The sequence below is a fragment of the Rhinatrema bivittatum genome, chromosome 7 (genome assembly GCF_901001135.1).
Source record: "Rhinatrema bivittatum chromosome 7, aRhiBiv1.1, whole genome shotgun sequence".
Classification (NCBI taxonomy): Eukaryota; Metazoa; Chordata; class Amphibia; order Gymnophiona; family Rhinatrematidae; genus Rhinatrema; species Rhinatrema bivittatum.
The window spans coordinates 153,499,533-153,522,711 of record NC_042621.1 but is presented as its reverse complement, the minus strand read 5'-3'; the positions used below and the strand labels follow the sequence as shown (position 1 = coordinate 153,522,711).

The window sequence follows — 23,179 nt, the reverse complement described above, 5'->3', positions numbered from 1 at the left end:
GCTGAAGGACTTATTGAATAGATCCTTGAAGGTGGGAATAGTGCCACAGGACTGGAGAAGGATGATTATGGTCCTGCTTCACAAAAGTAGCAGCAGTGAGGAAACTGGAAACTACAGGCCAGTTAGCCTTACCTCGGAGTTGGAAAAATTAATGGAGAGACTGCTTAAGGAAAGGATAATGCACTATTTGTAATCAAATGGGTTACAGTATCCATAATCATGGTTTTACCAGCAGAAGGTCCTGTTAAACAAATATGATTGATTTTTTTGATTGGATCAAGAAAGAGCAATTGATGTAGTAGTTTACTTGGATTTTAACAAGGCTTTTAATATGGTCCCACATAGAAGGCTCTTAAATAAAATGAGAAACCTGGGAGTAGGTACCAATATTGTGGAATGGATTACAAATTGGCTGCAGGCAGATACCAGCGAATAATGGTATATGGAACCTATTCTGAATAAAGAAGAGTGATAAGTGGAGTTCCTCAAGGATCTGTTCTGGGACCTTTTCTGTTTAATATCTTTGTAAGTGATATTATAAGAAGCATTAAAAGGTAAATTTGTTTTTTTGCTGATGAGAGCTTAGACTCACCTAAAGATGTAGAGAGAATGAGAAGTGATCTAGGAAAGCTCAAGAAGTGGTCAAAGGTTTGGGAGTTGTAAATCAATGCCAGGAAGTGCAGTCATGCATTTGGGGCATGGCAATCCCAAGGAGCCATATGTGTTGGGGGTCAAAAGACTGACATGTACTGACTGGGAGAAAGATCTCGGGGTGATAGTGTCTGGTGTTTTAAAGATGGAGAAGTGACACGGTAGTGGCTAAGGCTAGAGGGATTCTGGGCTGTATACAGAGAGGCATAACCAGCAGGAATGAGGCGGTGATAATGTCCCTGTACAAATCATTGGTGAGGCCTCACCTAAAAGTACTGTGTTCAGTTTTGGAGACCTCATCTCAAAAAGGTCTTCAGAAAGGAAGCGGTCCAGAGAAAGACAATCAAAACGATGTGGGCTTTTGCACAGAACGCCTTATGAGATGAGACTAAAGGATCTTAATGTGTACATCCTGGAAGAGAGAAGAGACAGGGGAAATGATACAGACCTTCAAATACCTGAAAGGAATTAATCTGGTGTAAAAATCAAATATTTTCCATTGGTAAGTTGTAAAACCAGAGGTCATGATACAAAACTCCAAAGGGGAAGACTCAGGAACAATGTCAGAAAATATTTCTTCACGAAAAGGTGGTGGATGCATGGAATGCCCTCCCAGAAAAGGTGCAAAGAAGAGAGCAGTAATGGAATTCAAAAGGGCATGGGTCAAACACAGAGGATCCCTACTGGCTTGAGAATGCAAACGAAGAAATAGGGTAACTTTTCTGCTACAAATATAGTTTACATTTAGGCTTGGGAGTGGCTTGAACAAAGCGCCAGTTGCTACTGCCCTTAACAGTATCCTCTCTGCTTTAAATATTCAGTTTAAAAATGTTTACGACATTCAGTTTTTTGTTCCATTCAACTCTTCTTGGTCAAACACTCTTTTCAGCAGTTGCATTAACTTAAAACACTATTAACACCTGGCTATCTCATAATCGCCTCAAATTAAATCCTGCAAAAACAGAAATTATCTACTTAACGTCAATAGCAAACCCAACTAATGGACCTCTGTCGCACCTCCATTTCAACAATTTCTCTATTCCTATTTCGTCTCACGCTCGCAGTCTAGGGATGATAATAAACTCTGATCTGTCAGTAACACAACACATCTCAAAAATAGTAAAAAGAAAAACAAAAAAACCCCTCCTTTTATAAATTACATATGCTGAAACATCTTTGTTCTTTACTGTTCTTTCAAGACTTTTGTATGGTTCTTCAACCTTTAATTTTCTCTGGGCTCGACTAATGTAATGCACTTTATTTGGGTCTTCTGGACTCAGTAATCAGACAGCTTCAATTAATTCAAAATTCTGCTGCTCGTATTTTAACCAGTACTCCGCTAGTACTGGCGCCATCTTCTGTTCCAAAATGTATCTGCGAGGCACAAGGAAGAGACTGTCCAGGGAGGTGGGCGGGTCAGCATGGCTAATTCATCCTATCTATGGAAAACACCATTTACGGTAAGCAAACTTGCTTTTTTCCCCGCAGATAAGCAGGCTAAATTAGCCATACTGTCTGGGAGTCCCCAGCTGAAGGTTGGGAGTGCAGCCCGAAGAAGTCCTTGCAGAGAGCTGGACGGTTCCAAAAATGCTGAGTCTGACGGGCTGTGGTCAACCTGGTCTATGGCAGCGGTCAGTCTAAGTAGTCCCTGATTAGAGAGTATGGATCTTCCCATCACTACATTTGCATGCAGCGGCCTGCTGGTCTAGGCAGTAATGAGTAGTAAACGTATGCAGCGAGGACCATGTAGCTGCCTTGCATATGTCTTGAATCGGGACTTCAAGTAAGTGGGCTACTGATACCGTCATCGCTCTGACTTGATGTGTTTTGGTAAACTGGTTAGAGTCTCTGATCTTTTAGTGTAACGGATGCATTGCGAAATCCATGTTGAGAGGGTTCTCTTGGAAACCAGCAGACCCAGAGCATTTGGGTTAAAGGAAATAAACAGTTGTGAGGCTTTGGTTTCAGATTGCATTCTCAGTTTATAGTATGCCAAGGCTCGCTTGCAGTCCAACGTATGCAGCCGTCTCTCCTCTTCATTTTTTGTGTGGCTTTGGGAAGAAGGTTGGTAGGGTGATGTTTTGGTTTATGTGAAAAACAGAGACCACTTTGGGCAAAAAGGAAGGGTGGGTCCGCAAGGTCACCTTATCGTGATTGAATTCCAGGTATGGCTAGTAGTGAACTAGCGCCTGCAACTCACTGACTCTTCTTGTGGAGGTCAGTGCAACTAAGAATACCACCTTCAAGGAGAGATCTCTCGAGTGAGAAGACTCCAGGGGGTCAAAGGGCAGAAGCGTGAGCTGCTCCAGAATGAGATTGAGATCTCAAGGGACTGGCGGTTTGTGCATTTGTGGTCTGAGACGGATGCCCTTCATGAAGCGGGAGACCAGGGGTTAGTTGGATATTGGTAGACCTTGGTGGGGATGATAAGCTGCAATCGCGCCAACATGAACCCTCACCGAAGCCATTGCCAGCCCCGCCTGAAAGAGGGACTTAGAGGTACTCCAAAAGTCCCAGGGAGCAAGAGAAGGGATCTATGCCCTTGGGGTCACACCAAGCTGTGTATCTCAGCCATTTCCCTGGATGGTTGCGCCTGGTGGAGAACTTCCGGGATGATATCAGCACATCCTGGACTTCTGAGGGCAGCTGCGGGCGATTTAATACTGCCCTTTCAATCTCCAAGCCATGGAGTTGCACTGTGGCCAGGCGGAATGGGTAGTTTGGTGGAGAGATACACAAGATAGGCATACCACAGTTGTCTAGGCAACGTTGGAGTGATCAGAATGAGGTCTGCAAAGTCCACCATACACTTCAGTACGGTTCTTGAAATGAGTGGTATCGGGGGGTAAGAGTAGAGAAATCCTCCCGTCCAAGATATAAGGAATGCATCTGGCGCCACACGTTTCTGACTGGGGTATACTGAACAGAATGCCTGCACCTTCCTGTTGCCCTCCATTGCGAAGAGATCTACTCATGGGAGGCCCCAGACCTGGAAGAGGGACTCTGCTACATCCTGGCGGAGTTCCCACTCATGCGGGTGGAAGATCCTGCTTAACTTGTCTGCTGTGGAGTTCTCCACCCCCGGTAGGTAGGAAGGTCACCTGCAGGATGACTGAGCGCTCCTCCACCCACTCTAGGTGCGCACCGCTTCACCACACAACATCCAGGAACCTAACGCTCCTTCTTTGTTTATGTAGAACATCGCGACCTGATTGTCCATGTGGACCATGACGGCTCTTACATGCAGGAACCTTTCGAATGTGCGTACTGCATTGCCTATCGCTTGAAGCTCCAGAAGATTTATCTGTTGGACCTTCTCCCAGCAGGACCAGAGTCCCTGCGTATGGAAGTGATGCATGTGGGCCCCCCAACCTGTGCTTGAGATGTCCATGGTGAGAATCAGCTGACACACCGGGGGGCAAAGTGATGCCCCTACTGAGAGGGTTGCGGGATGTAGCCACCAATTTAGGTCTGATTTCCGGCTGGGGGTCAGACGTACACGGCAGGACAATGGTTGTGAGAACTGCATCCATTGAGACTTGAGTCCCATTGTAGCCTTCGTATGTGACGCTTTCGGAGAGGCTCTTGCAGGCGTGGGGCCGATCTTGTACACTTGGAAACTGACAACAGGTCTGAGTAAACTTGGTCTGAGGAGTGAGAGGAGCTCAAGACCGACATCTGATCTTCATCGGAGAACATAAGATCCAAGTAAGGGATGATGACTGCTTGCAGTCCTGTTGTTGGAGTCAAATCCTTGGAGGAGCCATCCCGATAACACATCAGCATGTCTTGCATCGAGCTGTATTGTTCCTGCATCAACATTCCAGCCAATGCATCGTGCCGGGCTGAGTCCATTGGCTTACTGCGTCAATGCGCTGAAGCGTAGACTCCTCTTTGTGCTTCAGTTTCGACGCATGCGTAGTGTGTCCTTTATGTGGGTGCTTGGTGCCAGGCGATGCATCAGACTTGTGCGCTGGTGGTTCTACGCCGGACGATGCCTTGTGCCGTGGTGGATGCGTCTGTGCATCTCTCACCACTTTCTGCGTCGACTGCGGGCACTGTGGGTCAAGTCTTTTACTCCCTGGGCCTCATCACTGATAGGCACTCAGAGGTGGAGGCACAGGGGGACATGCGGCTGCAATCCTGGCACTTGGACTGGTTGTGGTCCAGGCCAAGGCACAGATAACAATAACTGTGCCTGTCAATAGATGACATTTTGCCACACTGGCAAAATTTGAATCCTGGCAGCCGAGGGGGCATCGTCAGGAGCTGTGGTCAATTTTGAAGAAAAGAATTCACGATCTGAGGAGAGAGCAAAGCTCTACGTGCAGCCTGCAGCATGGAAGAAGACGACGACTGAGGAGAAGATGGCACCACGCAGGAAAGAACGCACAGCCTCACACAGAGCAAAGCTCTGTCAGCTTAGTTAAGCTCAGCCCGGTCATCCCGGAAGACATCCCAGACAGCAAGGCTAATTCAGCCAGCTTATCTGCAGGAAAATAGAGGGCACTCCATGAAGTTAACAAGTAGCACATTTAAAATGAATCTGAGAAAATTCTTTTTCACTCAACACACAATTAACTCTGGAATTCGTTGCCAGAGGATGTCATTAAGGCAGTTAGTGCAGCCAGGTTTAAAAAAGGGTTTGGATAAGTTCCTGGAGAAGTCCCTAAACTGCTATTAATCAATAGGGAATAGCACTGCTTGTTGCAGACATTAGTAGAATGGGATCTATTTAATGTTTGGGGTACTTGAGACCTGGATTGGCCGCTGTTGGAGACAAGATACTAGGCTTGATGGACCCTTGGTCTGACCCAGTATGGCATGTTCTTATGTTCTTATGTTCTAAGGAGCTTCAATGACCCCAGAGCTTCATTATCTTGTAAGCCCAGTTACTCTGTGATCTGGGAGACATCCAGTCAAAATCATAACTGATGGAGCCACGGTAAGGCCCGAGGCACTTATAGCATATGTCGTGACAATCTGTAGGGGACATCTTCCAATCACAGATGCAATCCTTGAAGCCACTGATGGTAGGCTTCTTGGGCCCATGCATCTTTCTTCTTCTATCTTTTTTTTTTTTTTTTTAGTACTGAAAAGTGCTGTTGAAGGGACAGCCAAGACAGCAAGGCAAGAGCATTTAAGGAAAAGGTAAATTTGAAGGCCAAATAAGGTTAAAAAATTTAAACTAGAGAGATACACGTCCAGGCAGTAACCTGAACATAAAATGACTGAGGGGCTCACGAGGTAGCACTCACGTAGGAATTCCTGTGCATGCTCAGCAGAGCTCAGAAAGGGGAGTCTGTTTGGTGCCGTCAAGTGATGTCATCCATGCGTCAAGGCTAATTCAGCCCTACTTGTTGATGGAGAAATATTTTAATTGGTACAGTGTTACATGATTGTGCTAAATACATCAAGGACTGCTGCTTTAAAATGTCAACAGTTGCAACTAACCTGTAACTTAAAATATAACCAAAACCTCTGCAAGTTCTAGAGACACAGTTGCTGAGAAATTAATTTGACATAAATGCCACTGTTCCGCTTTAGGAAAGGAAACAGAACCTGCAAAGCAACGTGGCATTACTTAATTACCTAATACATTTTAATTCCCCTTCAAATATAAGGCAATATATTGCTGCTAAATACAACAGGGTATTAGAATCCATTCAGTCCCTGGTGTGTGAATGTTGATGACTTAGCTAATTAACTCAATCTTTCCTATTCCCTCATTTTTTTTTAAACATTTGATAATTTATCCCATTGAGAAGCTTCATTACCAGCCAACTACTGCTATTTGCAGTAAGAGACAATCATATTATTACTAAATCAAATTTCTAGTCTTCTGTCAGGTGCAGTGTGTGTCTGCTTCCTTTCCTATATTAAAATAAAAATCTTCCATAAGGATGCAGAAGCTTCAACTACAGTACACTATTTTGCTTCTTTCTATTAATACATTTAGGGTTGCTTGAAAAACAAGAAGCAGAATGCACATTAGCACAACCTATATTATAGGGCTGAAATCACTTTTTTTTTGGTGCATCACTTCAGAATTCATTTATCCAAATGTTTATTCTAACTTGAACTGATGGAATATTATGCACAGATAAATTTTGACTGTAAGCGTGTGCTGGTAATTTGCTCAATCACATTTCTATACTGTTTCTAGTGATGGAGATGTAAAGTCTATGTCCCCAAAGCATCCGCTAGGCCTGGCTTATCTGATGAACACAAGCCAGGTCTCCAGCATAGTAATGAGCAGCAGTAATGTTTCAAAAAATAGTTTCACTTGAAGACAAGGCTTATGAAGACTGCATTCTACATAAGGGATGGAGAAGGGAAAGAAATGATGCCCACCCTGCCTGCACACTCCCTGCCAGTTGGTTTAAAATCCATCAATGAAATGCAAAGGCACTCAAGCAGCTTACCATGATAAGCACAGTAAGCGTGCCAAGCAGTGACATACGACAGAGCCGAAAGGGAAAAAATACAAGAGTCAACCTTTTGAACAGAATTTGACAGACAAAACAGATGGTTAACCTAGTGACACTGCAGGAGGCAAAGATCTTTTCTTAATAAAGTATGTATTCCATGTTGTTCCTTCACTTATCCAAATGGTGAAAATAGAGCCATTGAGCAGCATGATGTTCAGCTATTAACCACATTATTTCAGAGTCCAGAATTTACTGCATTTTCAACATTAGTGTCTGCAGTCACTACTGATTCTAAGTAATGAAAAATGTTTGGACTGAATTCTCTATTCAGCATCTGATATCCTTTGGGATTACTAGAATGTTTCCATTTTAAAGCTGGTGTAATACTTTGTAGGTTAGCATGCCTATAAGGAATGTGGTAAAAAGATGTATTTATACAGCTCAAGAAGTAAAGCAGAGTTGTTGCTTACCTATAACAGGTGTTCTCAGAGAACAGCAGGATGTTAGTCCTCACTCATGAGTGACATCATCAGATGGAGCCCCAACACGGAAAACATGTCAAAGTTTCTAGAACTTTGTCTTGCCACACTGGGCATGCCCAGCATGCCCTATACCATGCGTCCACGCGGAGTCCCTTTTCAGTCTTATAACATAGAATAAGATACAAATCAAAGATAGAAGAAACCTAAATCCGTGGGGTAGCAGGCAGGTTTTGTGAGGTCTAAAATCCTGCTGTCCATAGAGAACACCTGTTACAGGTAAGCAACTCTGCTTTTTCTAAGTACAAGCAGGATGGTAGTCCTCACACATGGGTGAATTCCTAGGTACAGGCTGCTCTCCAACATAAAAGGGAGACCAACAGACACACAAACCAGGTGCCAAAAGGCACAACAATCATGCTGTGGGTAATAGAGGGGAAGATAGCCTGAACCCAAACAACAGGCCTGAGGTGGGAGAGAGCTGGGTTCTACACCTCAACAGATTCCGAAGTACAGATTGGCCAAACTTACTGTCGCATCGGCCATCCCTATCCAGACAGTCAGTAATGTGATGTGAATGTGTGGAGAGAACTCCATGTCGCAGCTTTGCAGATCTAGTCTATGGGAACTGTTCGCAAGTGGGCTACCAATGTGGTTATGGCTCTGACTGAATGAGCCTCGACATGACCCCCAAGATGCAGTCCTGCCTGGGCATAACAGAAGGAGATACAATCTGCTAGCCAATTGGATAGCGTCTGTTTGGCAACAGCAATGCCCAACCCATTTCTATCAAAATAAACAAAAAGTTGGGTGGACTATCTATGAGCTTCTTCTGCTCCAGATAGAAGGCTAAGGCTCGCTTGCAGTCCAAACTGTGCAGAGCTTGTTCGCCTTGGTGCTCATGGAGCCTGGGAAAGAATGTTGGCAGGATGATGGACTGGTTAAGATGAAGGTCCGTCACCACCTTAGGCAGGAACTTAAGAATGCATACACAAGACCACCCTGTCAAGATAAAATAGTGTAAGGTGGATAAGTCACTAAGGCCTGGGTGACCCTGCATGTTGAGGTGACCGTCACCAAAAATATGACCTTCCAGGTCAGATACGTCAGGTCATAGGTATGCAGCAGCTCAAAAGGAGCTTTAATCAGCTGAACTAACAGCATGTTGAGGTCCTAAGACACAACAGGAGGTCTTAGAGAAAGCTTTAATTGAAACAGGTCCTGCATAAAAAGTACAAATATAGGCTGAACAGAGATGGATGTACCATCTAAACCATGGTGGTATGAGCCAATTGCACTCAGATGAAATCTAACGGACTTGGTTTTCAAGCCAGCTTCCGATAGGTGTAGAATGTAATCAAGCAGTTTTTGTGTGGGGCAGGAGAACTGATCTAGGGCCTTCTGCTCCCACAAGGAAAACCTCTTCCACTTCAGTGCACTGGACTATCTAGTAGAAAGCTTTCTAGAAGCTACCAGGACCCAAGACACATCCTCAGAGAGACAGAAGTTGCAAAATTAACTTCTCAACATCCAGGCTGTGCGTGACGGGGTTTGGAGATTGGAATGCCACAACCTGCCTCTATCTTGCATGATGAGATCTGGGGAAGTCCCCAGACTGATTGGTTTCTGGATGGACCACTTCAGTAGGAGTGGAAACTAGACCTTATCAGTCAATAAGGGGCTATGAGGATCATAGTCCCAGTGACCTCGCGAAGATTCAAGAGAGTCTTTGCCACTAAGGGAATCCGAGGATAGGCGTACAGAAGTCTCTTGCCTCATGTTGGGCAAGGGCGTCAGAGGATGGTTTGCTGTCTGTCCTGTATAGGGAGCAGAACAGAGGCACCTTTCTGTTGCAAGGAGATGTGAAGATGTCCATGTTAGGGTTCCCCCACAGGAGGAATATTCGATTTACAACGCCCTGGTTCAGGGACCACTCATGGGGTCTGAAAGCACGACTCAGTCTGTCTGCTACCACGTTCTCTGTCCCAGTCAGATGCATGGCCCTGAGCATCAACCCATGACACAGGAGGTATGAGCCCCTACCTCCCTGCTTGTTGACATACCACATCACCAGCTGGTTGTCTGTTTGGATCAGGACAACTTTGTTGGACAAATGACCTCTGAAAGTTCAAAGCGCATACCTGATCACCTGAAGCTCCAGGAATTGATTTGACAATAGCCTTCCCTGGGCAGTCTAGAGACCCTTAGTACTGAGCCCATCTACATGAGCTCGGCAGCCCAAGGTGGATGCATCCATGATTAGGACAATTTGCACAGGAGGACTTCGAAAAGAGATCCCTCATACCAGATTTGCCCTGGTGGCAGGTACTTTCAAAGAATCCCTGAGGGGCGAGGTGACTCAGATGCAATCCTGGAGGTTCTGCATGGCCTGGCGCCACTGCAAGCTCAAGGTCAATGGGGCCCCGTGCCAAGGAAGTGCCATGGACGGTTGTAGCCATATGACTATCTCAACATGTGCCAGGCTGACACCTGCAGGCTCTGCTGAATCTCTACCGCAATGGTTGTCAAAGTGACGGCCTTTGACAATACAGCATAGCCTTAGCCTGAGCTGTATCTAGCAGGGCTCCTATGAAGCCCAACTGAAGTGATGGGCTGAGATGGGGCTTTGGGTAGTTGATGACCAGCCAATTGTCCAGATAAGGGAAAACATGCCCCCCCAGGCTGCAGAGGTGCGCAACCATGGCCAGGCATTTTGTGAAGACCCGTGGGGCTGACACTAGCCCGAAGAGCAATACTCGATACTGGAAATGCTGTTTTCTCACCACGAATCAGAGATACTTCTGATAACTGGGAAAGATCTTAACGCGAGTGTACGCATCCTTCAGATTGAGGGAGAATAGCCAGTACCCTTTTTATAAAAGGGGGGTCAAGGTGCCCAGGGAAACCATTTTGCACTTTTCTTTTTTTTGACAAATCTGTTCAAGGCCCTTAGGTCTAGGATGGAACAGAGCCCTCCTGTTTTCTTTGGAATCAGGAAGTACCTGGAGTAAAATCCCCTCTCTCTTTGCCCTGGTGGAACAGGCTCAACCATCCTGGCCATTAAAGAGGGAGGAGAGTTCCTATTGTACCAACTTCTGATGCACTACAGCACCCAAAATGAACTTAGAGGGCAATTTGGCTGGACACCCAATAGGTTCAATCAGTACCCTTGGCGGACGATGGAAAGAACCCACTGGTCTAAGGATATACTGGACCACTGGACACAAAGAACTGCAGCTTGCACCCAATCGGTGGATCCATCACCCTGGGTATGGGCAACTGGATTATACTCTCTAATACCCAGTCAAAACCCTGCCCTGGAGTTGACCAAGGTGTCAGCTGGGCCTTGGGGGCTCTTTGCTGCCTGGGATGGCTGTGGGAGCCCTGATACTGCTGACGGGAGCAAGGGGGCAGAGGATAGTACTTCCTCTGGCGAAAGAGACTTCCTCTGCCCCAATCTCGCCAACCTCCTAGCCATGGAAGATGCGTCCGGAGTGCTGGAGGAGAGTCATGGGAGGGGTTTCATGGTGGTCCCGGAACTGGGCTATATCGCATCTCTCACCCTATCTCCGAAGAGATTCTTCCCAGTAGACAGCACGTCAGCTTGTCATTCCTGTACCTCTGGTTGGAGATACGAGGCCCGCGCAGCCATGCCATTCTGTCGGGCACCGACTCCCACTACAGAGAGACCACCTCGATGCCATCTCGAAAACATGGTAGGTCGCTCAGACCTCATGTTTCCTTCATTCCAGTCCCTTCGCACCAGCAACATGAAGGTATCCTACTGCTCCTGAAGCAGCTGCTTGGCCACCTCCTTCACCTGCTTCCAGATGTCCTGCAAGTAATGGCTCATGCAGAGCTGGTAGGAAGCTATGCGGGCAATGAGCATGGCTCTCTAAAACACTTTTCTCCCAAGAGCGTTAATTGCTGTTTGATCCTTCCCTGGGGGCACCAAGGAATGGGTCCGAGACTGCTTGGCTCTCTTGAAAATCGGACTTGACTACCACAGACTGGTGGGGCAGCTGTCGCTTATCGAATCCGGGAGCCTTCTGAACAAGGTAAACCCAATCAGCCTTCTTATTCACAGGAAGCACTGTGCGGGGGTATTCCCATATCCTCAGTAGTAACTCAAGGATACCATGTTCCGGGACCACCAAGATCTCCTTAGGGGGTTCCATGAATTGAAGGATTTCAAGCATTATGTGCCTGACATCTTCTTCCATTAGTAACTAAAATGGGATGGCCTCTGCCATCGCCCTCACAAAACCTGCGAAGGTTAAGTCCTCAGGTGAAGACTTCTTTCGCTCTTCTGGAGAAGAAGGGTCTTAGGGGAGATCTTCAGAGCCATTAGAGGACAGCATGGTGTCATCACTCCAAGGGTCATAGGGACCCTCATCCTCACTGAAAGACAGGGAATGGGCGCTAGGTGCTCGGCCTTCGTCCTGAGGTGCAGGCACAGACAGAACTGGACGGGGGGGGCTGCAGGCCTTGGTTTCTTAGTAGGCCTGGGTGGAGCTTCCTCCTCTGAAGAACCCGCAACGACCACCATATCAGCAGGGGGAGGCTGCGGTGCTCCTATGGCACAGACAGCGGCCCAGGAAAGACGCCAGCTGGGTCGGTAATGTACTGAGTGCACTGAGCTTCTCCAACAGCGGCTCCAAGATGGGCAGCACCAGTTCCAGTGCCATGGTGTCACAGGACCAATGCCCTGCATCACCCTCTTGACCACCAATTGGATTTGCCACTGAAGTTCCTCCTCAAACATTGTCAATGCCAAGACCGACTCAGAAGAAGGAGAGGTGGCCGCCTAGATGGATATATTATATCCATTTGTGCGGTATATAAAACTTTTTAAATAAAATAAAAATAAATAAAATAAATCTGTTTCGGAACTGAGAGGAGGATTGGTGACTGGCATAAGGACCGGTGGTGACCGACGCGGACCCCTAGTATCGCTAGAGGACTGATGCTCCTCGCCAAGAGATCGCTTCAGGGGCATCACAGCATGAGCTGGAGCATCCCCGTACCCGGCACCATGCATCGACAGGGACTGATGCCGATGCTTCTTTGGTTTCTCTTGATGCTCGGCTGGTCTTTTCCTGGTGCAGAGACTGATGACGAGGAACCAGACATCCTTGGCCTGGAGGAGCCAAATGGTGCTTGGTCTCCGGTGCCCCTATCAGCCGACGGTCCCGCCAATATCAATGGTTCTTGGTCCGTACACACCTCAGAGGTCTTTTCGTGCCACTAATGCCGATGGCTCGGTCTTCTCCGACCTGAAGAGTTGCTCCATCTTATCAAGCCAAAAATGACACCCCTTTTGGGGTCATCTGTATGTATTTGCATAAACCCCGGAAGTCATGCAGAGGACACACATATCATGGGGGTTTGTGATGGATATAGCCCTTGGGCATTGCCGGAAACCAGATGTAGCCATGAAGGGGCAAAATGGGATGCAAGATCAAAATCGATGGCTGTGGGCATTGAAGGCCGGTGGGCACTGAAGCACAGCCAATGCAGGGAACTGACCGTGAAAGGAAGCTTACCAACAAACAATGAAAACCCTGACCATGAACACTGCAGGGAAGACTGAAAGGGACCTGGCGTCAAACACGGGTGAAAAAAAAAAAAGCGAAAAATGGAAAGTTTTCCAAAATAGGTTGAAAGATGCTGCAGCTTCGCGGGGGGGGGAAAAAAAAAAAAAAAAAGACTGAAGAGGGAACCCACATGGACATGTAGTATAGGGCATGCCCAGTGTGAAAACTTTGACATAAGTTTTCCATGTTGGCTCTCCATCTGATGATGTCACCCATGTGTGAGGACTACCATCCTGCTTGTCCTCGGGAAAAGTATGTTACCATTGAATAATGTAAAGCTCTGAAGTAGACTTTGTTGAAAACATCCACCATATGGGGACAGCACTATTATACAAGGCCAGAAACCACAGCTGTGGACTTCAATATGCCTGCCATTCGTACAGTGCAATATATCTACTGGAGGCACAAATTTTTCAAATAAAACTGGATTGTCTGTTAGATTTTGGTCAGTCTCTCAGTTTTCAGTTAATCTCAGAATCCCCCCTTTTCAATGTATTTATTTAAAAAATGTATATTCTGCTGTATTTCCAAAAAAAACCCCAAAAAAACAAAAAAAAACAAACTATCAAGGCGGAGTACATAATCATAAAAATATATCAATTCACAACCAACTAATCAATACATTCGAAAAGGTATTAAACAGTAACCCGTATTAAAACAGTTATTGAGATTTCATTTACTAAAAGCTTCAGTAAATAAAAGTTTTTAACCCTTTCCTAAAACTTTTTGTCTTCCTCCTGTCACAGTTCAATGGATAGCATATTTCATAACATGGGTCCCATGTATGAAAACGCCAGAGTTCTAGTTACCACCCTTTTATATGCCCGTGTGGGAGGTATTTGTAACATTTTTTATTACATGAACACAAGGAACGTCTAAGTACATACCACTGCAATCTTTGCTTCACTGAACAGGCATACTCAGATAAAAGCAACTTATGTGTTAGAACTAGAAGCCTAAATTTAGACCTCCAACTTACAGGGAGCCACTGAATGTAACTCTTTCAAGGCTTCTGTAATATGATCCAATTTTTAACAGACCAAACAGTAGATGTGCTGCTGCATATACTGTACGTGCTGCTGCATATACTGTACTAGCTGCAGCACCCTGTAACAAAACCTCTGGGAGCCCATTGCTCAAAATGTCACAAAACTCTAAATGCCCCAACACAAGGGATTGCTCAGCATTTTCAGTTTGAAAAATGCCACTTTTACTACATGTCATACATGTGCTTTGAAAGTGAGCTGAGAGTCTAGTATTACCATTAGACTGCAAACTTTAGATAAATGCAATGATGTCCCTAAAATATTTACGGGAGATTCAAACATTTTACCAGAGAGGAGCTAATACAGTGTAGGCACCCATATAGCTTTGCAGGTAAGAAAGAAACCACCAACAAGCATCAAAACTAACAGAAGTATCATATTTTTATTTAAAAGTACTTTCATCCCCAGAAGATAAAAGCACTAAAAGCTGGTTTTAGAAAGGCATCTGCTAACTCAGGGCTGTTCATTTAAAAGGTTACTTCAAGCTGTTTAAAATGCTATATTTTTGTACTACTATGCATAAAGTACATATCCTTAGGAAAACACTATCCTAGGCCTGATTTTTGGACTGGATACATTGATGTGGATTTTTAAATGAAGAAAACCTACCATAAAAGGAGAAATTACTACTTACCTGATAATTTTGTTTTCCTTAGTGTAGACAGATGAACTCAGAACTAGTGGGTTAATCACCACTGCCAGCAGATAGAGACTGAGCAAACTGATGTCACAGTATATATACTCCTGCAATGACATCAGCCTGCCAGTCAGTATTCTCTTCAAAAACAACTGTGGACAGACTAGCAAAAAACTTGATTTAAAGCAATCAACTATTACTGTACTCAACCAACAAGAAACACTGAACTCAGGCAATGAATGTATGTACCCCAATCTAGGGACTGGATGAACACCTGCCAGTAATCCCCTGGAACACATAGTCCCACAGGAGGACCATTAGCACAATCATTCAGCAGCCAAGGGTGGGAAGCTGAGTCCATCTATCTACACTAAGGAAAAATAAATTATCAGGTAAGTAGTAAGTTCTCCTTTCCTAACATGTAGACCAATAGACTCAAACCAGTGAGATGTACCCAAGCTACTCCCAATTAGGGTGGGAGGCTTCCCGCAGTCCAGTCAACACCACACATGCAAAAGCTGTGTTGTTCCAGGCCTGCACATCCACACGATAATACCTGGAAAAAGTGTGTAAAAAGGACCAAATTGCAGCTCGGCAAATTTTGCAGGAGTCAACAATTTAACTTCCGCCCATGACACTGCCTGAGCACCAGTGGAAAAGCCCGAACCTGAGTAGGCAACGCTTTTCAGCATCCACATATGCGGCCGTGACTACCTCATTAATTCAGCAAGCTATTGTAGCCCGCAAAGCTGGTTTACACTGCTTTCCTCCACCATGAAGGACAAAAAGGCGATCCATCTTTCGGAAAGGTTTAGAAACCCTTCGGATACCGCATGACATGTCTCTTGACATCCAAGGAACGCAACAGGTTATACTCTTCTACATCTCTATTCTTATCCAAGAATGGCAAGGAAATGGACTGATTCAAGTGAAAATCAGAGACCACTTTAGGCAAGAAAGAGGGAACAGTACACACAGCTGTATCACTCCTGGAGTCACCCGAAGGAATGGCTCCCAGCAAGACAAGGCCTGCCACTCAGAAATTCGACACGCAAAACATACTGCCACCAGAAACACTATTTTCAAGGTCAGTAACTGCAAGGGAAGGCTATGCAGCGGTCAAAGCATAGGGCCCACCAAGAAATCCAACACCAGATTAAGACTACAAGAGAACTAGTAAGCGCAAGGGAGGACAACATTGTTTCACTCCCTTCAAGAAACGGGCTACATCAAGATGAGACAATAAGGATGCACCATTCACCTGGCCCCTGAAACAAGCAAGAGCTGCAACCTATACCTTCAAGGAATTAAGGGGCAACCCTTTATTTAACCCATCCTGCAAAAATTCCAAAATGAGTGGGATCTTAACTGAACGAGAATGAACACCTCAATCCTCACACCAAGCCTCAAACACTCGCCAAACCTGCACATAAGCTAAGGAAGTGGAAAGCTTCCGAGCTCATAGCAAGGTGGCAATTACTGCAGAAGAATATCCATGCTACAAAAAGTGAGCCCTCTCAAGGGCCATATCGTAAGACAAAACTGAGTCGGATCTTTGTGAAGGGCCCAAAAACAGGAAGGAAGTCGGTCTAAAAAAGCAGTGAGGAATGAAAACAAGGAATAGCTGAAGGTCCTCAAAAGATATTTATTAGAAAATGATAATCCGTGAGTGCCCGACTCTAGGCCTGAGTTTTGCCCAATGGAGGGCTGCTTCAGGGGCTGCACTTTTCAATCACTCAAGCCTTATTTAAGATAGTATCTAAAACATTAATAGCAGATATTGTTGGTATGCTCATTCCATAGGCGTTCATAAGCAGGCTCTTAGGCACACAAAATTTGAGCACTAAGGTTCTTTCAATCAGATCGGCTCCAAAAAGCCAAGGTAGTTTTCATGCACACAAAAAGCCAAGGTAGTTTTCATGCACACGAAGTTAAAGTGCTACAGTTCTTTTAATCAGAGCGGCTCCAAACGCCAAGGACAGTATTCATGCAAACAGCAGCGGGAGTTCAGTATTAGCCCGACTGTAGTAGCGCTCTCAATCCATTCAAAGTACACAATGTATACCAAGCTATTCCTTGTTTTCATTCCTCGCAGATCTTTGTGAAGGACAGGCCCCTGCTGCAACAGGTTCTTGTGTGGCAGAAGATTTATTTATTTATTTAATGGTTTTTCTATAGACATGGTTTGATGGGCCACAGCCAACATGGATTTACCCAAAGGAAGTCTTGCCTCACCAATCTCCTATATTTTTTTTTAATGGGTTAATAAACATGTGGACAAAGGTGAACGATAGATGTGGTGTATTTGAATTTTCAGAAGGCTTTCGACAAAGACCTGCATGAGAGGCTTCTAAGAAAACTAAAAAGTCATGAGATAGGAGGAGATGTCCTTTTGTGGATTACAAACTGTTTAAAAGACAGGAAACAGAGCGTAGGATTAAATGGTCAGTTTTCAGTGGAAAAAGGTAAACAATGGAGTGCCTCAGGGATCTGAGCTTGGACCAGTGATTTTTAATATATTTATAAATGATCTGGAAAGGGGTACGACGCGTGAGGTGATAATTTGTGGACGACACAAAATTATGTAGTTAAATCTCAAGCAAATTGTGATGAATTGCAGGAGGACCTTACTAGTCTGCAAGATTGGGCTTCCAAATGGAAGATGAAATTGAATATGGACAAGTAGAAAGTGAAGGCAAAAAAACAAAGAGACAACCTTATACCGTGGAAAGATTTATTAATCAATGTAATACAGAGCCTGACTCCGGCCGAGTTTCGCCAATTAAGGCTGCATCAGGGGCTAAAAATATAAAATAATATTTTTGCCTTACTCAGACACATTGGTTTACTTTTGCCTTACCTGCACACTTCTGAGCGAAATGAAGAGATTTGTATGCAGGTTTGAGGTAAATATTTGGAGTCTTCTGCTGCTTTTTATGAAATATTTTAAATCAGTAATTGGACAATTATTTTTTCTATATTGCCATAAAGATATAAACCCATCATGACAGAGATATATATATATATATATATATATAGATATATATATAGATATATATATATATATAGAGAGAGAGAGAGAGAGACAGAGAGACAGAGACAGAGAGAGAGACAGAGACAGAGACAGAGACAGAGAGAGAGAGAGGTGAAATTTGCAGTAATTGAGCAATATCAACTGTGTTCCTTTACATATGCTGTTGAATGTTAGTTATATAATTTTGTTGCATAATGAAACTTTGTTACCACAGCAGGGATTATCTGTGTAGCCTTGCTCAAGAGATGTAAGATGTCTTTTGAAACAAAAAAATGCTCCTTTACATACGCTGCTGAACGTTAGTTATATATAATTTTGTTGCATAATGATACTTTGTTATCACGGCAAGGATTGCCTGTGCAGCCTTGCTCAAGAGATGTAAGATGTTTTTTGAAACAAAAAATGTTAACTTAGTATCTGTTTAATCCTTTATCAAAAGTTTTGGGTTCTGTCTAATTTTGCTTAAGAAATGTTTTTTGTACAAGTTTAGTATCTGTGAGTTCTGTTAAAAGATTCATCATTTTTTATTCTAGATTGAAATCTGACTTGATAATATTACTACAAAGAGTATACTTATGTAGTTCCTTTTGTCATCAGAAGTCATGTGAGTTTAAAACATTTTTTAAAAAACTGTTTTTAAAGATTTTTTTAAGTATTTGATTAATTTTTTTTTTTAATTGTTTTATTTTATATTTTTAGCCCCTGATGCAGCCTTAATTGGTGAAACTCGGCCGGAGTCGGACTCTGTATTACATTGATTAATAAATCTTTCCACGGTATAAGGTTGTCTCTTTGTTTTTTTGCCTTGGCTACGTGGGACCGCCTTCCGATTTGTTTTATTGGACCTTCCCTTGCTCAAGTAGAAAGTGATGCATATAGGGAAAAATATCCCTTGCTGTAGTTATACAATGTTAGGTTCTATCTTAGGAGTTATCACCCAGGAAAGAGATCTAGGCATCATAGTGGATAATACACTGAAATAGCCCAATGTGCTATGGTGATCAAAAAATCAAACAGAATGTTAGGAATTATTAGGAAGGGAATGTTAAATAAAATAGAGGATGTCATAATGCCTCTGAATTGCTCCATGGTGAGACCGCCTCTTGAATAATGTGTGCAACTCTGGTCAGGGCATCCCAAAAAGGATATAGCTGCACTGGAGAAAGTGCAGAGAAGGGCGACTAAAATGATATGGGGCATGGAACAACTGCCCTATGAGGAAAGGCTCAAAAGTTAGGGCTATTTAGTTTGGAGAAGAGACGACTGAGAGGGAATATGATAGAAGTCTACAAAATCATGAAAGGACTTGAACAAGCTAATGTAAATTGGTTATTTACTCTCTCAGATAATAGAAGAACCAGGGGGCACTCTATGAAGCTAACAAGTAGCTCATTTAAAACAAATCGAAGAAAATTCTCTCTCACTCAGCACAAGTTAAGCTCTGGAATTCATTGCCAGAGGATGTGGTTACTGCAGTTAGTGTAACTGGGTTTAAAAAAGGTTTGGATAAGTTCCTAGAGGAAAAATACATAAATTGCTATTATTTATTTATTTTTATTTATTTAACAGCTTTTTTATACTGACATTAAAATACACATCATATCGGTTTACATCATAACGAAAGGTTGAAATTACATTGAACGGGGAGGGGTGAAACATGAGAACAATAAACAACAGAATAGGGGCTATGAGGAGGAGCCAGAAATCAAGCAAGGAAAAAAAAAAAAAGGGGGGGGGGGGAGGAGAGGAATATGAACATATTTACAAAAATTGAAAATGATAATACATAACATTTACAAATTTCAATAATTAATAAGCAATAGTAGCTTGTGATCTATCTAATGTTTGGGTACTTGCTAGGTACTTGTGACTTGGACTGGCAACTGTTGGAAACAGGATACTGGACTTGATGGACCCTTGATCTGACCCATATTGGCATGTTCTTATGGTCTTCTGGGCCAATCTGGTGCCACCAGGAGCACCATCCCCCTGTGGCCTTCGATTCTGCAAACTATTCTGCCCAACAGGGGTCACAGGGGAAAGGCATACAGAGCTTGTCCTCTGGCCAAACCTGCACAAGAGCACCGATACCCAAGGACATCGGATCTCTCCTGCGACTGAAGAATCGAGGAACTTTCGCATTGCGAGAAGTCGCCAGTAGATCTAGAAACGGAAGGCCCCAGCGATCCACTATCAGCTGAAATGCCTCGTCCAACAATACCCATTTTCCTGGGTCCAGACTCTCCCTGCTGAATAAGTCTGCTTATGTTGTCTCTTCCAGCACTGTGAGAAGCGGAGATCACCTGGCGATGCCCTCCGCCCATTCCATAAGTTGGTCTATTTCCTGTGACACTTGCTGGCTCTTGGTTCCTCCCTGCCGACTGATGTAAATCACTGTCATTGCATTGTCCGACATCACTCAGACCACTGTCACCAATCTGCAAGTATGCCAACCAGATCACCCAGGTTTCCAGGCAATTGATGCTCCAGAGAGACTCCTCTGTATTCCAGCATCCTTACGCCATTAGTTCCTGACAGTGAGCTCCCCAACCCTGGAGACTCCCATCTACCTCGAGTATCAACCAGTCTGGCGATGTCAAGGAAACTCCCTCAGATGATCCTCCTGCAACCACCACTGGAGGTGAGAGAAGATTTCCATCAGCAAGTGGAGCTGAAGCGAATAGTCCTGAGACTGTGGGTTCCAATGAGAGCAAGAAGCGCTGAAGAGGATGCATATGCGCTCTTGCCCACGGCACCACTTCCAGGATTGCCGCCTTCAAACCAAATACCTGTAGATAGGACCACACTGTCAGGCATATAGTGTTCACCATAAGACGCATCTGTGACATCAACTTCTGAATCCAAAAATCTGGAAGGAAAACTTTGTCCTGCTTCATGTCGAACCGAATACCCAGATACTCCCACGACTGAGATGGATGAAGACTGTTCTTGGATAGGTTCACTACCCAACCGAGCTTCTGCAACAAGATCAAGTTGCGGGTCACCAGGCGGCTCGCTTCCAGAAACTTGGCTTGAATCATCCAGTTGTCCAAATACGGATGTACTAGGATTCCATCCTTTCTCCACTCTGCCGCCACCTTGGAAATAACCTTGGAAAAAATTCTGGGAGCAGTGGCTAGACCAAAGGACAGTGCCCAGAAACTGATAATCGCACCCCAACACCGCGAAATACTGAAAACGTTAGTGCTCCAATCAGATGGGAATATGGAGGTAGGCCTCGGACAGATCTAGGGAGGTCAGAAATTCCTCTGACTGCACAGCCATTATCACTGTATGCAAGGTTCCCATGCGAAATGAGACACTGGCAAATGACGGATGACTCTTGAGATCCAGGATGGGATGAAAGGAGTCCTCCCCTTCTTGGGCACAACAAAATAAATGAAATATTGCCCCATACTTTGAGTCATAGGCACTGGAACCACAGCCCTCAGACTAAGGAGTCTTGACAGTATAAATTCCACTGCCTGCTTCTTCTGTGGGGCGTGGCAAAGAGACACCATGAACATGTCCCCAGTAACACTGCGAAATTCCAGCGCATATCCTTCTCATATCACCTCCAGGACCCACTGATCCAATGTAATCTCGACCCACCTCTGATAACAGAGAGACACATCCCCTATCTCTTGTTCCTGAGGGAGGATTGGAAAACCTTTATCGTGAGGCTTGGGAGAATGCCTCGCTTGGCCTGTCTGGAAAGAAAGAACTGAGACCTGCCGAAAGGCTGAGTCCTCTGAATGAACGACCTTCTGTAGGGGCGAAAACAACAGTGCTCAAAAGGGGCACTGCAACTGCTTCTTATCTTCTGGCAACTGAGGAACCGGGGATTCACCCCACTTACTGGCCAGTTTCTCCAACTCGCTCCCAAACAAAAGCGAGCCTTTAAAAGGCAATTTTATAAGATTACCTTTGGAGGTTGCGTTAGCTGAACAATTTCCCAGCCATAATTGACATCTGGCCGCTATTACCGAAGCCACTCCTCTAGCCAAACCATACTGCAGCCCGCATCCGCTAAAAGGTTGGCGGCTGTGGGTTCCATAACTGCTCTGTAATTCACTCCAGAATCATCAACTTCCTGAGAGAGAAGCAGACAAGAGCAAGCGCAACAGGAAACTATCTGCAATGTCATTGCCACTTTTTCAAATGCTTGCTTAAGGGTGGCTTCAATCCTCCAATCATGCACATCCTTCAAGACTGCTCTTCCCTCCATGGGGATAGTCGTCCGCTTAGAGACGGCACAGACAAGCGCACCCACTTTCAGACAACACAAACACTCTCTCACACTGGATCCAAGGAGTACAGGCCTTCCAAATTTCCCTTTGAAATTTGCCTCCGGAGTATCCCATTCAAGATCAATCAATTCTTGAATGGCTTCCATAACAGGGAAAAATCAAGAGGCTTTACGCAAGGAAAGCAAAATGGGATTTTTCTTTGGCTCAGACATGGAATCTGCCCCAGGTACTTCCAGCATCTTCAAAGTCTGGGAAATCCGGGCTGGCCAGTCCCAGAGGAATTTCACCATCTTCCAGGGTCAGAATCTGCCCATCATCAGTGCCATCCGGATTACTGCCAGAATACCCGCAGCTAACCAAGGTGTTCTCCGGCGCTTAAACACAGAACCGGAAGATGGAGAAGCTACCGTTTGAGGATCTGACCTGACAGGATTGGGCGGGGCTAAGGTCTGTGCCTGAAGAAAGGATTGCAATTCTTGAAAAAAATTTTACCCATGAAAAGGCAGAAGGATCCATGCCAAAACCAGAAAGCACTTGTGCAGGGCACACTAAGCTGCCATCCCCTGCGGAGTAACCAGTCAAGGGAGTTCCAAGGTCAGGTGTTCCTCCAGACAAGTCCTTAACCATCATCAGGCTGGGAAGAACCAGGCTTAGCAAAATCAGAGGAAGACAATTCTCCCTGAGCCTTTAAGCAGCGCTGACACATGTTAGAGGACACTCCAGGCTGAGATGCCCAAATATGACAGGCAACACATAGAGAAAGGTGCTTAGGTTTCTTGGTCACCAGCGCCATTAGTTCGGCAGTACGCTTAACAGGCGACTGAAGATGTGCATCCAGTAGATTTGCGCTGAAAAAATTGAAGTGCACAAAATTTATGCTTACAAAAGTTAGGCGTCCCAAGTCTATGCTCCGCAAAACTAAGTGCACTGACACCATGCCAAACCCTTGCACACAACTATTAAGTTTTAGAATGTGCGCACAGGTAGCGTGCCCAAAACAAACTGGGCGCACAATTCGGATGCAGAGCTGGATGCACTGCGCACACCAACGGTC

General features: G+C 44.7%; 1 protein-coding gene across 1 annotated transcript in view; it reads right to left on the bottom strand.

Moving 5' to 3' along the window:
• The window catches only part of PARG (poly(ADP-ribose) glycohydrolase), a 511,630-nt gene that overhangs the window by 304,622 nt on the left and 183,829 nt on the right, over positions 1–23,179 (bottom strand). The window lies entirely within an intron of this gene.